Raw genomic sequence first — 20948 nt, 5'->3', positions numbered from 1 at the left:
AAGTGAAATTCTTCCACTTGCTAATACCAATTGACTATAATGGACTTCAAGTGATAAGTTAATAAAGTTCTTAAGAGCATGGTCAGCCATAGCGTAAGCAGGACTTATTTTAACAGGAGCTGACCATGCTCAAACGGAACAATTTCTAGTCCCTCCTCCATCTGCAGTATGGGTCTGCCTATCAAGCAAGATCCAGATATAAAAGAGAAACAGGGAAAAAATTCAGTGCATGCAAAATATCAAGAAATTTAAAAGATCTTCAGAAAATTTAAGAAACAGTATTTCAAAATCTAGAGATGGACTACCAAAATAGTAAAATCATAGCAATATTTATATCATCTTAGGTAACTTCTTTTCTATGCTTTCTATGACTCACTGATAGCAAAAAAATCCAACTATTTTATTTAGATAAAAAAGAAAGTTCTGTTTGAAACAAAAACCCACTAGATTGTATTTTCCCTCTCCAGAAACGTGAATGGCAAAATAAAAGAGCTATTCTCTAAAAGATTTGTTTTCTTTCCTACTGGTGTTTGTGTGACACTGCTAGCACTAAAGGCAGTCTCCAAAATGTCTGGAAATGGTGACCGAAAAGCAGCACATGCCAGAGACTAACTTATGATTGCGCAGTTTCCAAACTGGGATGCTATTCCTCTTAAAAAATGTTTAGGGATCCACAAACAAAGGAAGCTGGAAACCACTGTCAAATGGAAAAGCCACCCATTCACATGCTATCAAATCCACACTTTGGTTATCAAAGTAGCTAAAAGTTTCAGAAAGTTCCCTGTTCCTTTGCCTATCAGCGAGAGGCTTTCTGAGGCATCTAACTAAGAATGAGCAGCATGTTTTATTTATTCCTTGAAAACTCTCCATAGTTTTTGCTCCATGCTTTGAAAAACAAACAACAAATTTATGCCAGGGGCCAGGACTGAGCTAAAGCATAATACTGCATAAAGAGAATACTGATGGTGCTGCATACATAGGAATAGCAGATGATGATATAGTTTAGATAGGAGGAAAATAACGTGGTAAAATTGAATCCACAGGTAGAATTTTAAGTAGGCTGAATGCAGCATCTGAAACCATTTCTATGCCTTTTCTATTAGTGCATCTTTAAAATATTGTTTAAGATGCTGCAGTTTCAGGTCTGTAAAGTAACATTTAAAACTAACGCAATGTGTATATGAAACTGCTTTGAAGTATGTTACTTCTTTTATTGTCCCTTTGAGTGCCACCCTTCTAAAAAGATTGCAAACTAAACCAAACTGAAACCATCGCACAAGGAAAAAATATTTATGATGGATGATTTTCAAATTTATGATGTGAGCTTATAAGAATAATTATGTTCATTTCTTGGAAGAAAAGATAAACATGGCTTGGAAAAAAATGAAATTCATTTTTGCACTTCATCCAAATATAGCATCTCCAGCAACACTGTCCACAGTCCCATGCTGACATAAGGCTGATGTTTTAAAGCTGGATCATATATGATGATCCATATTTTATGTTTTTATAGTTCAGGATTTAGCTTATGGCTTAGGGCACACAAGTCCATGACTGTATCTAGAGCACCTTTACATTTGTTGGGGAGGGACAAGGGAATTACTGTTTTTACATTGTGTGAAATTTTAATAGAATTATAGCCGTGATAGATATGAGCGATGCAAGGTCTGCAGGGACCATAAAATCTTTTATTAGAATAACTGAGGCGGTTGGAAAAGATAAATTTCCGATACAGCATATTTTTCATTATGCCGTCTATTTATTCCTTTAAAAATGTGTCTAGATGATTACAGCTTCCCAATAAGGAAGAAATTGCCTCATTATGGGTAAAATATTCAAAGTGATTATATACGCAGCATTGTCAAATGTGGGAAATCAAGAAAGTGGGGGTGAAGGAAAAAGAGAAAATTACAGATTTCAGCTAACAGATTTGCAGTTCAAACTTCCTTGGCAGAGTAAGACATAAAAACTTTCACTTTTTCAAAGCATTCACAAGCGGCTATAAGAAAAGACAAGACAAGACCACGGCTAAACTTCTGTGTATGTGCGCATCAGGGGGCCAAATCCGCTGAACCACACCATAAAGTCACTACAAATGCTATTATACAGATGTGGTTACCAGGGTACTTCAGTGCAAACACAGAGACATGTTCCCACCCGCCAGCTCTTGCTGAAGTTGCTCACCTGGCATAAGAGCAACCTGCTCTAGGAGAAACCCCTTTTCTGGTACCAAGAACCAGGCAAATCACCTTGTTGGTTTCTCCCTTTTCCCACAATCCTCAGTATCACAACTGATGTAATTCATAAGAAACATATTGTGGCAATGGCTCCAAGCAACAGTCTTCCCTTCAGAAGAATAAAATATTAAGAAGATCCAAATCCAGCTCAACTTCTTTGGTTATTTGGCTCTAAAATACAGAACAATCTACATACCTTCATTTTAATAATGCATAAATCCTACTTCTTAGTTCCCAGGAGTTATTTCTTCTTTCAAATGTTCTCCCAAACTCATAAGAAATTAGCTTAATTTCTTTCTAGTAAAAGTGCAAAGATTCCCTCTTAATTACCTATATAGTTGTCAGAAGTATTTTTATCCACACAAGATCATTCGACACTCTCAAACTATTCAGCCACCGGAACTTAATTCATTTAATGATTATATGCAAAACTGAACCTTTGAACCATTTCAATCAATTAGCTTTTAATTGTTGTTTAGCAGCCCTGTAATAACTACAAATATTTCCTAAATTGCAGTAAAGCTGAACTGAGATGTGTAATCTGGAGTTCAGTTTCTCCACAAAGAATATTTAAATACTGTTGGCACATGTGTATTTATAACATTATCTTCTGAGCAATTCTTCAGAATTATTTTTAGACAGTATTTACAGAAAGCTCCATACATTCGAGTTTTGCGGAGAATGACAGTATTCACCAGTTCATATTAAATTCAAAACCACAAGGGCCAGACCTAGAGACAGAATAACTCAGCACAGCTCTATCAATTACATGGCCGTTCATCTATCTGGCAAACAAATACAGAAAGAACATGGTGAAGACCTGTTAATTCTGCTTTCTCAGGACCATTGGGTCATTTTATTTTCCACAAGCTTCGAATTTTCAAACATTCAGTATAAGAGGATTAAAAAAGCAGAATTAATTTTCACATAACTTGACGATACTGACAACTCACACCACTTAAAATGACATAACCTCTGCACCTGCCTATGGCTGCTGAAGTTTGAAAAAAAATAAAAATAGAGAAAATAAATGACAAACCATTCTGTTTAGAATTACGCAATAATTTCAGTAAAAACAGAAAAGTGATAGTATTTTTAGTAAGGAAGCGAACATATAAGGTATAAATAACGCTTTCTTAGATATTCTGATATCAGTGGCTCTAGGTGTAAAAAAAAATAAAATATTCATCTTCCCCAGCTCCTTCACAGCCTTTGCACTAACTTTCAGAATAGAAGTAACTAGCTTTGAGTGGAAGAAGAAAGTCCAAAGTACAGACTTACTGAGCTCTATCAGTAGTAATAAAAAGGTGAAAGAGTTTAAAATTCAGATTGTAAATTTTGAAGGTGGTGGCAAAAAAACTACCAGTAGATGCTTCATCCAACCATGTTGTTGCTTACACAAACCCAAAAGAAGTTCTACACGAGATGACCCTATTTTATTCAATTAAGGTCTTCAGTTTAGAAACCTAGGTGCAAGAATTACTTCCAAACCAAACCCAAAACATCAAATTTCATAGCATGCTTTTTCAAACTCTGCATCCCACATACAGGTATAAACAATGCGGGAAAAATGAAAATCTGTTGCTTAAGAGGCATCTAAAATGGAACGTTTGTACCTACTCAGAATTCAGACATTTGAAGTTTTGGATCAATGAATACAGTGACAGCTGCTAGTCAGGAGAAGCCCGCAGTGACGATTAACAGATTTGGCATCCTACTCCACACAAACCTTAGAAGACCCAGCAAAATCTCTTTTCCACATGTAATTTGCCTGGAGGGGCTTGACTAGGCAATATTTTGGTACTTATCTTTGCAAGGTCTACTTCCAAAGTCCTCATAAAAGAGCCATCTGATGTCATATGAGCACCAGTTTGCCAAAATCCCTGATCAACATGAATACCTTTACAATCTTCAAAATTAAACTCCACTGGGCTGAGAGAGTCCAGAAATTTATTTGCTTCACACAGGAAATGAGGAAATATTTTTGAACTTTGGGGAGAACTTTAGGTTTTAAGCTTCAGTAATTCAGGATAATTCTTCTCCCCTTTATCGCAAGCAAGCCATTCTCCTCTTTGTTGCAAAATTGCCTAACCAAGACTCATTTAATTCTTTAAGGCTTGCAGTTTCAATCATGTCTCATAATGGCCATGGAAAGAGCTTGAAGGAGTCATTTTGAAGAGACATGAGAGTTTTAAAAAGCAAAATTTATAGATTATTTGAACTATAGTAAATAGACGAGTAAACCAGGAAATTTTTAGTAAGAAAGAAGAGTAAGGCAGCATGAAGAATGTAACACAACATTGAGCGTGAGAGGGAAGTTAAATCACTATATTGCTATTCTGCACATCTGAGATGAAGACTACTGCTATCTTTCAAGACTGCCAGCTGTAAATTTATTTACTTACAATATCTCTGTGTTGAAGGACCATTCTGAACACAGATACACGTTAAGTTCAAAAGACAGCTGAATCAGCAACTGCAAAGCAGGAGCATACGGTGAATGAGATTAAAAAATTACTCGTTACCAATAAAACCTCTTGGAAGATCTACAGCAAAGCAGTTTAACAGAATGCAGTGGTACAATACTGATTTGAAACAAGCAAATAAAAAAGACTCCAAATTAGCTATCTGAACTTTTCATACAAAAAACATATGGTCTCCAAACTACCATGGCAGGGTTCATCACTCGGCTTGAAAAAACTTACTATCTCCTTCTCAATTTTAGTATTTTATATTGTGTGCCATTTTGTACCTTAAAAGAGACTGCCAGTTAATCTTCTGAATTATTAAAAATATTTATCATTCTTTCTGTAGTCACCAATTTCTCCCCCACCCCCCAAATAGAACTTCACTAGGGTTACTAAACAAAGTAAAATTTTTATTTACCCCTCTGCTGTAGCACTGCATTCTGGCAAAATGTGAAATGTTATCTGTTTGCTACTGCTAGTATTTCGATATTCAAGTGGAGCCAGAAATGCAAATTTAGTATTTAAATCACATAACAAAAGCAGAAGAAATCTGTGCAATTACATGTCTTCCTCCTGATTACTATATTGTCTCATCCTCTTCTACAAATCCATTTTGTTTTGTATCGTTGAAAAGCAAGAGTCCAAGCGCTAGGTTCAATCTTTAATTGTCCTTAGTAAAGAAACTTCTGTCAAAAGAAAATAAAGGCAAGAGGCAAAATGGCAATCAGGCTGATGTGCCTTATGGCCTCAACACAGCAAACGTGAATTCTTGATCCTTTTCTACAAAATGCATTTATTATTGTCAGCCTGTGTTAGGAGTGGCACTTTCCTATTAAGATAAACTTTCTCAGCAATGGTACTGGCTTTGTAATTCTCATTCTGTCTTGAAGGACTGTCACCTTTCTGTTGATGGATTTTATTTTTTTAATCTCTACAAATATGACTTTTCTAATGCTAACCAAAGATTTTCCCCTAAAAATTAAGAGTTTAAGCAAAATTGTGTATTACACTTCATCTATATAGATACTTGCCCACTCTGAGAAAGAACAAATCATACCCAAGAACTACATCTAACCTCCTGACTATATATCAAGGGGAAGATGAAAACTTGTAGAGCTTCAACAGGGGCACAAGCAGCGTTTGCACCTCTCATATTTTGGTCATTTTACAGCTGCCTTTATGATTATTTTTACAGATTATAGTTTCTTTCAAATGTACATAAAACTGTATAAATAATCCTCACAGCTAAGACAAAGCAAAACAAGCTGAGAACACTTAAGTAACTCTTTCCCTAATAGAAACATTATACAGCCAAAAATCGCGAAGACGGTAACTTTAGTTTACCCTGCAGCTGATTGCCTGTTTTATCTGAAAGTGTTTTCCTTCATTGATGCTCAAATTTGTCTGACAGAGAAAGACAAGTTCATGTCATTAACTGCAGAACACCATGGAAACACTTGAAGTCCATCAGGAGGTTTATGGTGGGTAGAAGCAGTTGTAGGGCAACTTGCCAAAAACATGCCCTACTGCAGTTAGAGTTGGACAAAATGTATCTAAAACAAGCTACCTACTGTCTTTTAAATATGCACTGATTTCATCTAATAAATCTATACATCTGCAAGAAAATTTCCTGGGGAAAAAAGAGCATCCTATTTGCCAGCTTGAAAACTTCCAGGTGTTTCATTTGCTTCCAAATAACACATTCACAAAGCTACAGTTGGTCATTTTAGACATGGTTTAGGACAATCAGATCCTGGTCTCACACTCCCGTAATGGTACTACTGCTGCTGCTAAATAACTTTTTTCAAGCTCAGTGCCTTCTCTGCCTGTCCTGTACAGGCAGAGATATCTCAGCACCTGCAGCTCCTCAGGGATGCCAGAGAAGTCTCTCCATCAGAAGACAAGATCTGTTTAAAAGTACACATATAAAAAATAAAAATAATAAAAAAGCCCAGCCTCTAGGTAATTTCTGGTTTGTTTTGTTCACTAATTTATTTTGCACAGGAGCGCACAAAGGTATAGTTTCCAACAGAGAAGGAGAAACACAGTTTCAGGAAAGAAATGAGAAACATAAAATCATAGTTACCACAAAAATCCCTAAAGAAGATAAGACTGATTTTTCTCTCTCAAACAGAAAAGGGAAAATCTCTTACAAAAAGCGACTAAAGAGTTACACAGACAAGACACTCTAAAAAGAAAAATAATTCTTTTATAATTGAAAGTGCAATTACTTTAGGAGTTTTGAGATACACAACCATCCAGTTCCTCGATAAGAACATTATTATAGTCAATCCAAATACTGCTACTCCCTTTATGAACACCACCCCTCTCACTGGCATATGGCCTGGTTAAGATTATACCATTTAACCAGATAAATATAAGAAAATTGTCAATGTTTGCTAACTAAAAACTGCAGGTTAGAATCCCTCAGCTGGTACAAATGACAATATAACCCCTGAAATCAAGGGACATTCATTAATTTAGTACCACATAGGTAAGACCTGGGGTTTTTTTCTTCACAGTTCAACTGATTTTATTTTTTTAATGCGACTTTTCAGAGTAACAATTTTCCTTGGATTTAGCTGCTGCAATAGCCAGCTCTTGCAGAATTACAGATGTAGCCAAATCACGTGGGACCATGTCAAATTCTCCCCAATTTGAGGCGAAGCCTATTTTGTGAATTAGAGGAATCTACTCCAGGTACTGACACTCTCCATCATTTGCAAAAAGCTTCTGATAGGAAACAAGGAAATGTTCCTTACATTACAGAAATGTTTTACACTTTTTCTATGGAATTTCAATCACATTTAGTTAAATTATGAAATGCTAAAAATAATCCTCATTTTGCTTCTTGGGAAAATGTCAGCATCATAGCTAAACAAGCAATACAAAACTGACACTTCCTAGTTTCACGTGTGTTTTGTGACCTACATAGCCTCTAACTTTCTTCCTTGATAACAAAATAAATAGATGATAAAGAATTTAAAGAATTAGGAATCAATGACTTAGGAAGTCAACTTCCATCACAATTCTGGTGTTGTTCAGCAAATAAACTCCTTAGTCTTGAAAATCTTAGGCATTACTCTTTAGACCAGTCATCTCTGTACTCTAAAAATGAAAATCCACAGAGGTGTCCTCTATAGGTCGGCTATCAAAATATTAAACAGGAAAGAATTGGCTCTACAGTTTGGAGTAACAAACCAAACCAAACCCAGTCAGAGCAGCTGTTTTCACACCTGCAGCTGCACTTGCTTCTGTCAAACTGAAAATGATTCCTGTAATCAAGACATCCAAGGATATAAGGATCTAATTTGGTTTTTAAAATAAATTCAGTTATTTGAAGCCTAGCTTTATTAAGACATTCAATTTTTATAAATCATTTAGAAAAGACAGTATCTAGGAAAGGTAGGGATTGTTGTTAGAGATCTGGAGGGACTTATATAATTGCCAGCATTACCGCAATGAAAAGATGACATAAAATCATGGGGTAAAAGATGGGAACAAAATACTACAAATCTTCAATTTTTTGAAGTACAAATACCTGGTGCATACAAGAACAATGTAATTATTGCTACACAGTTTAGATTTATTCACTGTTAGCTCTCCCTGCATCACCCAAAAAGTCACAAAGATTCTGTGGGGTTGCAGAAATATAATTACAAAGATCAATTCAATGCACCATGCCATTAACACGTTATTATGAAGAGGTCGCAATATGAAAGCATCTCCTAGACAGGACTGTATTTTGCAATTCATAGTGCAATTAGGTCTAAGTCTCATTCAATGAATCTGGTCCTAAGTGGAATGAAAATTCTGAATGTCTTTGTCCTCAGATATAAAGGTCAGTCATGTAAGTTAGAATTAGCTTCACTAGGCAATTAACAGGAGAAATATCTCTACTAACATGTAAGGGCTTTTCTAGCAAGGAAAGCTGACACTAATATCAACTATAGTTTAAAAAACCCAACACACAAACCCTGAAACACTGATACTTAATGTTTTTAGTAAAAATATACCTTAACATTTCCCTTGTTGTTCTCCTCTTTTCTTGCTTGTTTTAATTTGTATGGTGACACAGACTTATACCAACAAGGCAAATCAGTAAAGCTGCATCAAAATTTTCTGCACCAGGGCTTAACACTAAGAATCCTGAATTCCTGTGTTACGTATTCTAATATTTAGAGGTACATGCCTGAAAAACAAATAGGCATATTAATGAACTTTTCCTAAAGGCTAAAGTATCAGTCCTGTGAACATTTAAATATAGTCTTTCATTTCTGCAGAAGTACCTACAATATTAATTTTAAGTATGAATGTAAGTATTTCAGCAACGTATTTGATAATTTTCTTTATATTTTAATAGATAGCCCTAATTCATAGCAGCAGCACCAAATGCCATACACGCAGTGCATTTATCAGAAGCCTTAGCTACATTAAGCCATGTTTCATCCTCATGGTCAACAGTTCTGGTTGCATCAAGAAGCCCATGTGTGCCCGGCTTAACACTTTGCAGAGCCTGAATAATTAGTACTTAATCAAAAGTCAGTCCTCAAGCACTAATGATATAACAACCCCAAATCTGATCACACAATATTTATATTGGATGACCCTTAGCCATGTATGCATTAAATGTATGAATAAAACAGAATTTTCTCCTTTTTTTTGACTTGCGGATGTCCCCTGCTAGATGGTACAGAGCAATCTGGTCTGCTGGCTCATTTGCGAAACACCCAAGTGATACTTGTAAGTACAGATCTACTACTATCAATCACTATCACCCCAGATTTTACAGCACAACATAAACTACTGAAAATCAGTGAATGCTTGATGTTGCTCTATTTCTGTATTTTGTCTTTTACAGCAAAACACAAACCCAGTATGTTAAACAAATCAAATCCTGAGAAAGAACTTCTGAGACAATGAAGTTAAGTATTTAAATGTTTCCTTTCGATTCATATGAAATTCATCCAGTGATACCAGGATAAGGTAGAATATGTGTTGTGACTTTTCTATCTTAGATGAGAACAAAACACACTCTGGTATTTTTTCTTCTCAAAAGACCACATGCACTAAGGGTTCTCTGGTTAAAAAGAGCCTTTTGCTCCCCTTTGTAACTCCTTCTTCTCAAGTATCTGAAGCTAGAACATAACCAACTCAAAAAATTAACTTCCATTGAGTTATATCTCCCGGCTGAAAACCCTTTCACTGGAGATACAAGATATCTCTTAAATTCAGTGAGAAAAAAGGCTGAAAATGGACACTTGAAACAAGAAATTGAATTTTATATGGCCTGAACACTTTTCAGCTTTATCAGGTAGGAATGTTGTTTTCAGCACATATTATAATGATATTTTAAACAGCTTTGGTGACTCAGTGGTAAGTCTCTGTATTGCTGTGTGGGAAGTTTGAATTTGAATTCTTCTTCCCCCTGGGTTGCCACTTTCGGATTCTTGTGCTGAAATAAAGCCCCAGGTTTTGCAGGGGAGGAATTTATTGTATAGCCCCAGGATGCCATGCTTGCTGGGGGAGGCTGTGTGGGCCCAGGGCTTGCCTGGAGGGGGGTTGTGCTGAATACCACCCTGGCAGAACTTAGAGTACCTTAAAGACCTTCAGGAGGGGCTCAGTGCAAGAAAAAAAGGCAGAGTTTAGTTTCAAATTCAGTTTCTTTCTTTTTTTCTATTTTTTTTTTTAAATACAATGTGTTTACCAATGCCAACTACAAATGCGGGCATAAAGAGTCCAACCAGCCTACTCTCTCTTACACTGATGATACTTTATTCTCCAATAAATGCTTTTATTGAGCGTCCTGCTGGGGCGAGGGTATTCAGCATCTCTGGAGGTGCTGGAGCTCAAGGATTAGCTCATGAAACAGCTTCGCTGCCCACAACGCGGCTTTCTCCTGAGTCTTGCAGTCCCTCCCCTGCACCTTACACCTCTCAGGAACCTCGCCAGGGTAGGGGCTCAGTATTTTATCATTTTTAAAATGTGCCATGACCTGAACATTGTGCTGTTTGCAAAGATGACAGACATCATACTGGAACACATATGTAGGATCACAGCCTCCGCAAAACTAGGGCTAACCAACCTTTCTTGAGTCTCCCCTGGATTAGTGTATCCCATGGGCACTTGAAGATATGTTCCTGTGGATGAGCAAGCTGACCTGAACAGACAGGGGCCCATTTCCTGCTTGACATTAGCCTAGCCTATGGATGATACAGCAAAAGTTTTATATTTTAAAGGGGGGGTAGAACTTCCTTTTTGTTTTGCAGTCAGAAAAAACCTCCAGAAATTACTTATTTTCAGAGTGCTACAGCAGAGGCAGAAGTGGGCACTGTGGGAGAGGAGGGAAGGAAGGGTGCTAAAGTACTCCTGCGTGTATTTTCTTCAAGAGGTTGGGTAAAAAAATGGTAGAACGAAAACAGATTAAAACCAACTGAAGGAAGGATTAGTTTAGCATATATGTTTCTGTGTGATATGCGTAACTTCAGACCCAGCACAGTCATTGACAAAGGTATGCTCATTACCCCACACTGAAAAACTGTGATTGTATGTTAATGGGCTCTCTCCCTGATTAGGTTGAAGTTACAGTATTGAAAGCTGGACCTCCCACTGACTGCAAAGACTTTTGACCAGTAACTCAGCATCTGGGGCAAAACCAGCTCATTGTTGGGCTTGCAGTTGATGAGGGCCTTTCCTCCTATAACCACCTCAAGAACAAAGAAAAATGAGTAGGCTTGGAAAAATAGAACTGAATAGAAAGTACACTATATATTCTGTAACATGGGAAGCAAACTAGGTAAACCATTTGGTTCAATTAAGACAAACCAATATGGGAGCAACTTCATTATTCCATTTGGATCCCAAACTACAGTTTTATTTGCTGACATTCTCATGCTCTTAGCTCCTGGGAAAAATAAATTAATCTTTGAGGTCCATATTCAATAAAAGTTCCATCCTGTTTTGGTAAGACTAAGGTTTCATTTTTATTTAGTTTATTTGACAAGAGTTTTGGTAGAGCAGAAGCAAAGCAGGGTATTTAAATGAATACCTTAATTTTCTTTCCCTACGGCCCATGATCCCATTTCTGCCCAGCCCAGGGCCATCAGTCCCTGTCCCAGTGACTGCAGGATGCCAGTCTCTAGCCCTGCCCAGCCAGGGGGCTGACATCCCAGCCCGACCTTGGCTCATGGCCATGAAGGTATCCAATGCCTCCGGGCAGTGTCTTCCCCCTGACTGCTCCAGTGAGCCCCTGGCCCTCACTGCACCCTGATCCTTGCAGATTGTCCTTTCTGAAGCCCACAGAGCTAGGACAATCACAGCCAAGTCTGTTTGGCTTCCCCTCCACCGTCTGCATCACACTTGAAACACAATTTTCACTATTTCACCACTACAAAAAAAGGAGAACATGGAATATAACTCCTTATTTATGGAAGAACAGTGATGGGCAAAGAAATATAAAGTACAGAGAAACGTCCATAAAGCACAGAGCCTAATTTCTGCACCCCAAAGCTGTTCACTTCCTGTGAATTAAAGAAAGATCTGCCTCTGTGAAAAAGAAACCACTTTCTTGCACCTGGTTCCTACTCACCCATTCCCCCTCCTGCATGTTTACCCTCTGGCTCCCTGCGTGCAGCACAGCAGCTGCTCCAGCACCAGGATCAGGCAACTCAGCAAAGCTGAGGGATGGGACCTAGCAGCATCCAGCCACTGCCCTGCAAAATCAGCAGGCAGGTCCACCAAGCCTGTGTGAAATCCCTGCTCGAGATGTGGGAAGAGACCTGCATTGTGGGGAGGACAGGAGCTAGACAAGGATTTTCTTGTCAAATTTTGTTCCTCTCTACGTTTTCTTTTTTCTTCCTTTTTTGTTTTTTTTTTTTTTTTGAGAGGTTCAAAGAGAACAAAGAGAATGGCAGATGGGGGTTAAAATTAAAAGAATCGTTTTATCACAAAAACCTTGCAGTTTTTTACAACACACCAAAAACCAGTTATTCACATAGGTGAAAACACGGGACAACAATGACCATTTTTTTTATTTAAATAAAAAGAGATGATAAGAGAAAGGAAGAATAGCAAGCCCATTTATTTTTTTTTTAAATCCACCTGTACCAGCGAGATTACAACAAAGCTATAGTGATGATTTCAGTATCACCACCGACCTATGAGAATCTTATCCCAGAAAGTAGGATTTTAGTTATTAAATGGAGTATTAACTTTCACAGATCACAACTAGGCAGCCAAGAAGCCGTACAAAATAGACATTTAGAAGAAATCCTAGGGTTCTTAATCGTCAAGAGAAAAACGTTGGCCCTAAGTGACAACAAAATAACCATCAGCTACCATGTGCCAGGATCAGCTTGGACAGTCGAAAACTGGAGGCCACCTACGAGAAGAAATGAGTGAAGCTGGCCGATCAGCTGGACAGAGCTCTATTTAGGAAAAATACAAAAGCACGTTATAAAGAAAGCGAGTCCTGTGTGCCCCAACTGTTGAATCTGCAAGAGCCCTCTGTATAAATACCTTCCCCTTATCTCAGAAGCTCAGCTGGCACTGCATTATTCACGCCTTTACTCCTCACTCCATGGGGATCCCCCTGGAGAGCCGGCCAGGCCAATGCTTACAGCAGCTGCGGGGCAGGGGGGACACAGTGGAGAATGGACAGTTGAGGAGACAGAGATGACACGGGAGTGTGCAGGGGCATGTTCTCTGATTCCCCCTAAATCTCATCACCTCCCACCAGGGCCTCTGATGAAATCTTCTTCTAAAAACCGACATAGCTCCAGCAGTGACAGCAGGGAGGCACATCTCCAAGAGGAAGATGCAGAAGTGGTGCAGATGCACCACTATGCACGACACAGAGGGAATAAACCCCAGCAGCTCCTGTGAAATGTTCATATACCTTTGCAGTGAGTGCCATGTAACATACACAGAGAAGGGCTGGGTCAATTCATAGGAACTTCTTGCTATGCCATATCTAATTTGGAGCATCCTTGCCTTGGTTTACAGACCAAGCCCCATACAGGTCTGTGGAGCACTTTGAATTTCAATTTACAGCTTTTTGTAATTAGTTAATAGCAGTGATACAGATCTTTTTGAGGAGCAGGCTGCTGTGACTGAGCAGTTTTTAAACACAGAGAAATACATGCAAAGAATTTGCTTGCAGCTATTCAACACTGTATTCAAACACAGCAAGTCTGGGAAATGCTGTTTAAAGAGTGGAAGTGAATCACTTTTAACCAGCTGTTGATGAATAGATATAACATCAACTTTATATTAATAATATTAAAAAATAATGACCACTAGACTGATGGGCCATGAATAGGTGATTACCGAGGATTGCAAGAATATGTTTCAGTGATGAACAGTAGATTAATAGAGGAAAAAAGTTAATGAGCACAAAGAATAAAATTGCTTATGAAGATAAACGATGGCTTCCTTTCCAACAGAAAATATGATGTCGCAAAAAATACAGGATACTTAGGATAAATATTACAAATATACATGATAACTGGCTTCTACTCTCAAACAGACCTGACTCTGCAGTATCCCTGCTTACACAGGCACAGTGAAAAGCTCACAAGGTCAGCCCCTATTTAAAACATGCCTTCTATGCAGCTAGGGAGCACAGCAAAATTTTCTTCTTGTCACCTGGGAGACTTCCCTGTTGCTCTCTTAACCTGCAACATCACAGTCGTGCTCTCCTCTGCACTACACCTGGATGGAGCAAATAGACAGAACAGATCTCTGCTGCTTTCTATCAGCATGGTGTTCCTCCCTGCCATGTTCAGCTGCTGTAAACCACCACGAAAGCCTGGTAAAAAACTCTTTGTATTAGCTGAGAACCCAGCTTTCCTCCTCCCCTCCAGCTAGTCCGTCCAAAATGTCTGATCTTCCAGCATGCCAAACACCATCATAACAATACCATCAAATGGGAGAGCTCAGCCCTGGGAAAACCATGTCTTTACATCTGTGTTTACGCACCTAATCCCCACAAAGACCTAGATACTTGGCTTTAGACACTGACAATACGAAAATGAACATCAAATAAACAACTAGCTTGGGGGGAAAAATACCTAAGGATTTTGTTGCCTGTTTTAGAAGTGAGCCGACTGTAAAGGCAGTGCCTTAGAACAAAATAATTGTGAGGGAGAAAGTGGGAGGATAAATGTGAGATTCCAGCAATGTGGATGACAAACAAGGTAACAAGGCAGGCTTTTAAGACTTCAACTATTAAATTTAAAAGAGTAGCTTAAGCAAGTGGAAAAAGGATGGAAGCAAACCAGTGGAATAGTGGGAATAAGGGTTTGGTGAGATTATCTGGGTAAGGGAGCTGTGGCTGCAGAATGGGTGACACCTCAGTCAAGCAGGGGGCCAGGCATTGCAGGGCTAAAGGGTCGGCACTTCAAATCAGAAGCTGATACTGTCAAGTAAACACTGAATTTCTGCACTACTTTCTTATACCTTAGCCTGTGTAATTATTAAATCAAAAAGATTGGAGTGTATGAAACATTTACACACACCCCCCCTGTAACATCCTATGGTTGGAAAATGTCTTAGATCTTCAAAACCAAATCTTCATAAAGCATTCTAAAATTCACAAAATGTGGACTCCCCTCATCATATGAAATGCCTCACGACAGAAAATAACACAGGAAAAACAGTTTGAGGTAAATACTTTCAAAGTATGAAACATGCCAGAACTGGGCAAATGACTTAATCTGCGGTGGTGGAAATACACCAGGTGAAACACTTTGATATTAAAACAACTATGTTTTTTAGGAAAGAACAAGTTCCCCAGTAGTACATTAATATGAAACTATGCACTTTGAAATGGGAAGTAATTAAAAATATACAAAATAAAAATAAAGCTTAGGAAAGCTTTTTTGATGGTAAGATCGAATTAGGAGTAATTTTTACTGCACTTGGAGGGAAAACTCCATTAACATCCATTAAAATCTATAGTAAACTGATTACCCACGATTGCTATAGTTTAAATATGCACTTTGCTGACTTCTGAAAAGTACACATCAAAAATTAATCCAAAATGCCCTTGGAGAGCCTGAGCGCAATGCCTTTGGTGATGGATGGATAGAGAGTTTTACACCTGCAGCCTGCTGACGTGGTCTCTGGTTGATAGCAGCCAGTGATATCTGGTTGATAGTGGAGGAGTAAGTAGCCCATCCATACGGACCCAGACTGCCTAAAGCGACCCGGCTGTGATGCAGCATAGACGAGGCCCTTGCGACTGTATCAGGCCCTTGCGACTGTATCAGGCCCTTCATTGCAACAACAGAGCACTTGCAGAATTTCCTTAAATAAAAGGAAAAGTGTGCATTTGGCAGAGATGCACGTAGGCAGTATGGAGCACAAACCCCTTGCAGACTGCGGCATTTTGGGCTACAGAAGACCAAGGAGGTTGTGGCACTGCTCCAGATCATGCCAGGAATGCCACGTGCCCTAAGGCAGCCCAGCTTCACCCAGCCTCTCCTGGAGGTAGCAAACACAGCTTTTCGTAAGTGACCTGACTTGTGGTACGTTCTTATCAGAGACAAGAAACTTTGGAGATTTGTAAATACAGTACAAACCCTGTTAATATTCCTTATTGATTAAACTGTGTCTCAGTAAGGAGAGAAATGGCCTAAATAAAATGGGCATCTCAGGGTGCATGGGAGATCTGGGCTAAGGCGAGCCCTGCAGTCTACATACTGTTTATCACATAAGCCTTGCACTACCCCATGTTCTTTATCAAAATAATATCCTTCTGTTAAAGCTATCAGAGCTTTGCCCACAAGAAGTCCACTAAGCTACAAGATGAATCTTTTAGTATGGAAATTTTAATTTGGCCTCACTGTTACTCATGTGCAGAACCAACATGGAATAATTTCCCATTGCACACTTAAAGGTAAAAATGTATTTTCTCATACAGTTGTAGATGGACTTCACATAAAATGCCGCCTTGTATACTTTCATCACATTTAAGCAGTTGCATCACACTGTTTAAATGCAGGTTACGGATCAATGCAGCCAAACAATATGAGATAGAAATTTTCAATGTCACAATTAATATTTAATCAATTTGCGGTGCCTTGTTCTCCAGCAGCCACTTAAAATGCAGGGAACAGGTACAGTCTTGGAACTGCTGAAAGAATAATTACCACTCTGACTGGGTCCTGAACATAATGCCACTCTACTGTACTTTTCTGACAAATATATATAGACACTTTCACAGATTCAGTGACATTTTCTTTTATTAAATGCTCTGTGTGGGCAAGAAAAGAAAAAAGGTTGCAGTATAATTTATTATACCATTTAATATCAATACTAAAATACAAATGAAGGAATTTTAAAATAAAGTTTGCAATGTTTCTTCCAGTAAGTTCCCCTTTTGTATTATCTGTAAGTCATAGTTTTGATATTCAGAAAACAAATGAATGGTTTTCCTTTCTGAAAGAAAAGAGGGAACTCAAAGCACTGACAACCAAAAGATCAAGAAGCAAAGATAATGCATTTTAAAATTAAGAGATTAAATAATTAAAGACTAAAATTAAAAGACTCCCCACTGCAACAAGAAGGAAAAATTTGAGATAGGATATATAGAAGAGATGGTAAAATCACTATGCTATGGTAGGAATCCACGCAGCCGCCATGCCTTGGGTACTGCTGAAGTTCCAGCCAATTTGTAAAGGCATGACAAGGAAAGGTAAAAACAAGGTGAACAGAGATGAGGGTCAAAAATAAGATTTTACAACTGGTGAGGCGTTCACAGGCTAGAATTCTCCAGCTTGGAAATGAAATGGGGTGTTAGGAAAGTGTTCAATAAAAATCACAGAACAGCACAGAGAAGACAAATAGGTGACAATTACTCCCACAACAAAAGATACAGAGAAAACAACTTAAACAATCCTATATAGCACAGCACACACTTTTTAAGTCGTGCTCTTACACTGAGTGGGCTGAACCAACTTAAGACTTATCAAGTAGAGGTTTGCAGCTGCATTCTGCATGAACACAACTACCAACTGTGGTGCATGCAAACTCTTTATTCTAGATCCTCGTCTGACTCTTCCTCACTGGGGTGGGAGATGGGCCATCAGCAGGAAACTGTAGGCTTGAGTCCTCAAATCACAATAGCAGTCAGCTACATTTTGAGAGCACTTCCATACTTACTGCAGTAGGCAATATATGGCCAATACAGTATTTAAATGGGCATGTTCTTTCTGTACAGACATACTTGGATGCAATGACAAGACAAGGTGCAGACGCCCAGTTACAAAATCTCACCTCCAAGCTAGTTCTGTTTGTGCTCCATTTCACAAGATGAGAAATTTTAGATTCGGTACAGACTCTCAGGTTTACATTAGATAACACAGCTTTAAACTGACTTAGCACTAGAGCTCTAAGAGTAAGCATGGTATTGATATTGGAAGTTCCCATCCAAATTCGATTTAAAATTTGTGGGTTACACACACTGATGAAACTCTTAGGTAGTTATTTACTACTACTTGTAATTGGTGCTGACATGGGGACAAGTGTTAACATAAGAAGCCAAGGGCTGAGAAATGTCGATCCCAACCAACAAATCAGAACAACAGCATTAGAATAAAAAATATAGAGTTAGTATTTCAAGCACTGCTAATCTTTAGAGAATCCTTTTTCAATCATGTCTCACCAACTTGTCCTGGGCAACTTTTAAGCTAAGAATACGATCATTTACACTATCCATCAGATAAAAAAACAGTGAGGAAACTTTTCTGGGTCACATGTATTGAGCAACTGATTTGCATACGCATCCAGGCATCGGCTTACATGTATTTTCAACAGACTGCAAACTATCCATTTGTCTGACTTTGTGAAGTTTTGCACATACTGAATCTATGAATTACTAAGCCTAGTTCGCCAATTTATGAATGCATATATCTGAAAGGAAAGAACAGACATACTAGTAGATTTATTGGTGTACTAATACCTAAAGGTTGCTTCGTCCAGCAGCGATTAGAGGAAAACCATATGTATTCTCTGGGAGACAAAAAAAAAAACAAAAAAAAAGAAAAAAAAAAGAAAAAAAAAAGAAAAAAAAAAGAAAAAAAAAAAAGAAAAAATTTCATTTAAGTACTTGGAATTTACCCTGTTCCCAGAATTATGTTGCCAGACAACTGACTTTAACAGGATGCTGTAAGAAAAACATTTAGCAGAGGAGCAGAAGAGATACTGAATGCAAGACATGCAGTGTACTTTGCAAACATATTCTCCAGGGAAAATGACATCATGTCTTGACTGCTCTGTCAGACATTCTTATACACTGGACAATTCACACAAAATGGACTATATGTTGTCATTTTCCATTCAGAAGTTGCTGCTGTTTTGCTGGATGACTGCATGCTACCCCTTAATGCTCTCCATCTGCCTCAAAGTTCTCTGCTGGCATGCTAATGATGCCTATCCAAAAAATACCAAGATGGGATTCTCAGATACAACTTCTGCTTGCACTGACTCCATAACAACCTGATTTCTAATCCACTTGCCTGACCACAAAGCTAATATTCAGGCTGTTGATGCAAGCTAGCATTGCAGTTGGGGACAGGACCCAGACGTCATGGACTATTCTCTCCATTTCCTTCGCAGTCCAACCACAGTCAGATCATCAGGCCAGAAGACTTCTAAGCTTCAATAAAGCAAAGCCCTTAAGTAGTTTTTTCCCCAGCAAATAAAATTGCATAAACACTGGAAATAAACTAAATAACCTCTTGCAGAAAACCCAGACACAAACTCTGGCCAACGTAAGGAAGAAAAGGAAGACAACAAACGCACAGTCTGTCCTATGGGGTCTCTCCTCACTTCAGAGTGGACAACGACAGTGTTCATACAATTGCTTATACTTTGCCCTTATCCTGTACAAAAGCGTGAACATTTAGATTCATACTGTTCTGGTAACGTTATCTTTTCCTCCATCTCCATAGCCAGTCTGGAGCTCATGTATGCTTTGGGCCACATACCAGCTACGGACAGAGCCAGAAAGGAAGGCTTCCCATGTTTCATTTCTTTGTAATAGGTCTCTTCTCTTTCTAATTAAGTCATAGGCTCTGTAGCTTATTGTGTGACTAATTTATATTAACTATAGTTTGAAACACATGTCTAAAATGAAGAAATCAACCTCGGAAGCTTTTAAAGCAAAGCAACAGATTCCCACCTGCATCCTAAATCTGAAGATTAATTGAATTAATACAGGAAGGCTCTAAGATAAGGTTTGCGCTGTGAGTTCATCAACTACTGCATACTGTGACAGCCAGGGTGGTTATCTGTTAAGATGAAATACGATTATTAAGTAGGTCCAAATGAGTTAGAACAAGCACTAACAGTTAGAAAGTAGCCCCAAAGTCACACTCGGTTGTCACTGGTCATACTCAGAAATGACAATAACTTCCTCTCCTTTCACATCCCACTAGCATGATCCCTAGTATTACTTCTACAGAGCTACAATACCAAGAAAGCATCAGCTGCTTTATCCCATCCATATGAGAAGTCCACCATTGAGATGTTTGCATTTGCTCTTGCTTTTTGTATTTCTTTATGGAGGAATGCAACTCACTGCTGTGGGGAAAACAAAAAACAACAAAAAACCAACACCAAACAAAAACAAACAAACACAAACCCCAAACAAACAAGAAAAAACAAAGCAAAACACCAATCAAATCAAAAAACCCACAGAAAACCGAACCAGACAACACCAAAATTAACTTGTAATGAAACCAACACACCTTTGCTCACTTGTAGAAACCCTTTTATTGTCATGAGGCAACTGAAATACAATTCAGATGCTTCCAAAAGAACAGCAAGACTGTCAGCTCTAATGCATTATACAAAAAGCCAGACTTTACCTAATGCAATAACAGCATCATGAACAGTACCAAATCTCCCTGTCTCCATCTCTACCTACCTCACTCTTCAGCTTTCCCGCTTAAAATAGGCCTCTCTATTTCTTTTTAAACATGTTCTATATGGCCATGCAAGTAGGGTATTAAAAAGAAGCCCCATGATCATTTCGTATTTATATAGATTACAATTTATTACAGAGCTAGGCCTTTCTGGGAACTCCACTGCATAATCTGTAGGGTATGGAAATTCAAGATAAATAAAGGTCAGCTTCAGGAGTCTGTATTGTTCTGAACATTAAAACTCAACTTCCCTCACTCCTTAAAGTTTCCTCAAACAAAGTTTAAGAAAGGAAAGCAGCAGCACTAAACAAAAA

The 20948-nt window shown here is 38.4% G+C and overlaps 1 protein-coding gene across 1 annotated transcript in view; it reads right to left on the bottom strand.

Moving 5' to 3' along the window:
• The window catches only part of PLCB1 (phospholipase C beta 1), a 399681-nt gene that overhangs the window by 223250 nt on the left and 155483 nt on the right, over positions 1 to 20948 (bottom strand). The window lies entirely within an intron of this gene.

This window comes from Leptosomus discolor, chromosome 2 (genome assembly GCF_034619465.1).
Source record: "Leptosomus discolor isolate bLepDis1 chromosome 2, bLepDis1.hap2, whole genome shotgun sequence".
Lineage (NCBI taxonomy): Eukaryota > Metazoa > Chordata > Aves > Leptosomiformes > Leptosomidae > Leptosomus > Leptosomus discolor.
The sequence above is the reverse complement of the archived record's forward strand: the minus strand, read 5'-3'. Positions and strand labels throughout refer to the sequence as shown.